Here is a 3,990-nt window from a genome sequence, read left to right as displayed (position 1 = left end):
ACTAATAGTACTCCTTGGTATGCTGACTATGCTAATTACATTGTTGCTAAATATCTACCACCTTGCTTTACATACCAACAAAAGAAAAAATTCTTCTATGATTTAAGACATTACTTTTGGGATGACCCACATCTTTATAAAGAAGGAGTAGATGGTATTATTAGACTGTACCTGAGCATGAATAGGGACAAATCCTACGAAAATGTCACTCTGAGGCTTATGGAGGGCATCATGCTGGAGATAGAACTACTCATAAGGTATTGCAGTCTGGATTTTATTGGCCTACTCTCTTCAAGGATGCCCGTAAGTTTGTCTCATCTTGTGATGTATGTCAAAGAATAGGTAATATCGGTAAGCGTCAAGAAATGCCTATGAATTATTCACTTGTTGTTGAACCATTTGATGTTTGGGGATTTGATTACATGGGACATTTTCCTTCCTCTAATGGGTATACACATATTTTGGTTGTTGTTGATTATGTTACTAAATGGGTAGAAGCTATTCCAACCAGTAGTGTTGATCACAACACCTCTATTAAAATGCTTAAGGAAGTTATTTTCCCAAGGTTTGGAGTCCCTAGATATTTAATGACTCATGGTGGTTCACACTTTATTCATGGTGCTTTCCATCAAATGCTTGCCAAGTATGATGTTAACCATATAATTGCATCACCCTATCATCGTCAGTCTAGTGGTCAAGTTGAACTTAGCAATAGAGAAATAAAATTAAATTTGCAAAATACTGTCAATAGGCCCATGAAGAATTGGTCTAAGAAATTAGATGATGCACTTTGGGCTTATAGGACAGCATATAAAAATCCTATTGGTATTGTTGGGGATATGACTATCAGGCATGACCCGCCAGGAGGGGCCGGGTCATCCTTATGATGATTCACCTCCATGAAGCCCAAGTGTGTGATAGCGGTTCATAGATAGGCTGAGTAGAGGGCCCAAGCCCAAAGGCGGCTTAAGGCCCACGGTTATAAACTGCCATGTATCTATGACTTGTATTGTAAGGCATATGTAATTGGTCTCCGAGCCGGACGCGTATATGAGCCATCCGGGACTCTGTAGACCATAGGGCGTCAACCCGTGTATATAAGGGGATGACCCGGCGGCGACTTAGGGCAAGAAACAAGAGATCGAGAGCTAGGCAAGCGTATTCGCTCCCTGGTCATCGAAATCCTAGCAATACCACCTCAAACTAGATTAGGCCTTTACCTTCACCGCAAGGGGCGGAACCAGTATAAACTCCCCTGTGTCTTTTGTCCTATTTAACCCCTTCAATCTAACTTCGTCGCGATGGCTCCACGACTAAGTCCTCACACTAGGACATCTGACGTGACAATTCCACGACAGTTGGCGCCCACCGTGGGGCTATCACACGATGGTTTCAAGTTCTTAGAGGGCAACTTCAAAGGGCTCAAGGGATACGCCGTGGGCCACATGACCAAGAGTCGTCGCGGCAAGCTCTACATCGACGATGCAGGCTGGGGCCCCGAGGCCGGCTCAATTGAGTACGGGTACTTGGTCCCCTTTGGCGGAATTCACGTCTTCATTGGTAAAATCGGCGAGCCGGTCCCTGAGCCGGACATCTGCACCGACATCATCGAGACGGCTCAGTGTGCGAGACCCGCCTGAGTTCAGCCCGCCATGAAAGCCTTCGTGGGATTCATCCATGGAGCGGAATCTGAGGATAGATCGGTGTCTTGCGGTGAGACGGTCGTTTACTCTGATGGTGAATCATCCACCGGTGAGACCGAGTCATTGTACCAACTACAAGACGGCTGGCTTGGGGGCTGTTCCGATGGCGACACTACTCCGGACCCCTGTGAGCCGCCGAACCGGGTTGCGATCTTCATGGCCGGTACGCAGCCGGTGCCGCACTCACCGACTGCAGCAGCACTGATTTCCAAGTCAGCAGCTGCGACGGCTGCCGGGGCAGGAGGCCCTGTGCGCCCGCCGGCTCAAGTCTTAACTGACTTAGTGGATAAACTGACAGCGCTGGTAACAACAGTGGTTAACCCGGCGGATCAGGATCAGCACGATGCGGCGGTTGCGAAATTGCGTGATGAGATAGCACAGGCCGAGGAGGAGCTGAACGCAAAAAACGCGAGGATGGCTGAGGAGCGAGCCGCTTTGGATGCTCAGGCGCAGCGGATTCAGTCAGAGTCGTACCAGCTCATGCTAGATCAGAATGCCTCGAATGATGTCATGAGAAGGAGGCACCGGAGTCATCTGCCCCTGGTTTACGAGGCAAGGAATCTCTTTAACACGCCAGGGGCAGGAACCAGTAACCCGGTAGTGGTAAACCGGGCCAAGACACCCGGAACGGGCACGCCGGTTTAGCCACGAACGACGGACCCGCCTCGTCAGAGGAATAACCCGCCGCAGCACGTGCCAACACCACCGGGTCATTACTCTAAACCTTTGGATAACATGATCGCTGCAGTGTCACGATTGGCGTCTCTCCTGGTTGAAGGTGAATCTCCGACGGCGGTTGAAATACGGAGGGCTAGAGAGCTCCTTCAAACTGCTTTAGTTCAGTAGCAGGCGTATTCTTACAGTCGTGACAGGTTTCATTCCACCCCTCGCCCAAGCCGGAGTTATAGCAAGCATATGGATGAACCGGCTGTGTCAAGCAGTGCGCGAAACCATAACTCGCCGTGCGGGCATAACCTGGCGGGCGGCGGTGCTGATGCTTAGAACATGGTGGATCAAGGTAGAGACCGCCGAGAGGCCGAGTTAGAGGCGCAATATGCGGCCCGTCAACCTACTCCGATTAGTCCGACAACTACGGTGGAGCCAGGTGTAACCTTCAGGAATTTGGGCGTGCCGTGTTTAGTGCCGGCTCTACGCAATGAACGTCTGCCCAAGATTTCAAGGGTCCCCGTAAGGTGCCTAATTATACAGCCGATTTACCTCCCGAGGCATGGATCGAGAGATATGAGATGGCCATGGAGTTACTAGATGTCAGTGATGCGGCATGTGCTAAATATTTCCCCCTGATGTTGGAAGGGACGACCCGTACTTGGCTAAAGGGGCTCCCTGCCAACTCCGTCGGGTCATGGGCCGAGTTAAAAGCCTGATTTATCCAGAATTTCAAGGATACATGCAAGCAGTCCATGTCAATTGTGGATTTAGCCTCCTGTATCCAGGAGGAAGGTGAGTCAACAACCCATTGGGTGCGCCGGGTCTCAACAATTCTACACTCGTCAGATCGCATTAATGCCGACTCAGCGGTGTTGATGCTGGAGAACAATTGCCGGTTCATACCCCTGAAGCAGAAGTTGGGACGGCTCAAATGCCACTGCAATGACATGGGGACGCTCATGGTGGCTCTGTTTAAGTATGCTGACTCTGATGGTACCAAGGACCCCGAGTCTGATGATGACAAGCCAAGAAAGGGAAAGAAGAGCAGCAACACCAAGGGGCAACAGCATAACCCGGCGAATCAAGGAGGCAACGGTAAGCGCAAGGCTGATAATAGTTTTGACTTGGTGGCTAACACCAATGCACAGAATAATGGTCAGCGCCGTAAGGGTAAACCGCCCCCACAGGCTGCAGGATCATGCATCAATCTTGAGCAGCAGTTAAATCAACCCCGCCCAAGGCACGGGACGCGAGAAAGGCCGTCTTCGCACCTCTGGAAAGATTGGTTTATTATGAAGGAGTTCAAAAATTCAAACTTTTACCAAGATGGTCATGGGCCGGGTGGCGGCTCAAGATCCGGCTTTCATGAACCGGGTTATCGTGGTGACGGCTCTAACTCCGGGTTCCAAGGAAATCAAGGTGGTCATGGCAACCAAGGTGGTTACAATCAACAGAATAATCAGGGGAATCAATAGCAGCAACAGTCTGGTTATCAGAGCAACCCGAAGCAGTTGAACTAGTGGACAGTATCATGTCTTTACCACTAGCTTATGTAAGCGCGACCAGAAGCTTCATAAGAGGGCAGTCAATGCCGTTGAGCCGGCGGTTCCCCATTACT

This window comes from Aegilops tauschii, chromosome 2 (genome assembly GCF_002575655.3).
Source record: "Aegilops tauschii subsp. strangulata cultivar AL8/78 chromosome 2, Aet v6.0, whole genome shotgun sequence".
NCBI lineage: Eukaryota > Viridiplantae > Streptophyta > Magnoliopsida > Poales > Poaceae > Aegilops > Aegilops tauschii.
The sequence above is the reverse complement of the archived record's forward strand: the minus strand, read 5'-3'. Positions refer to the sequence as shown.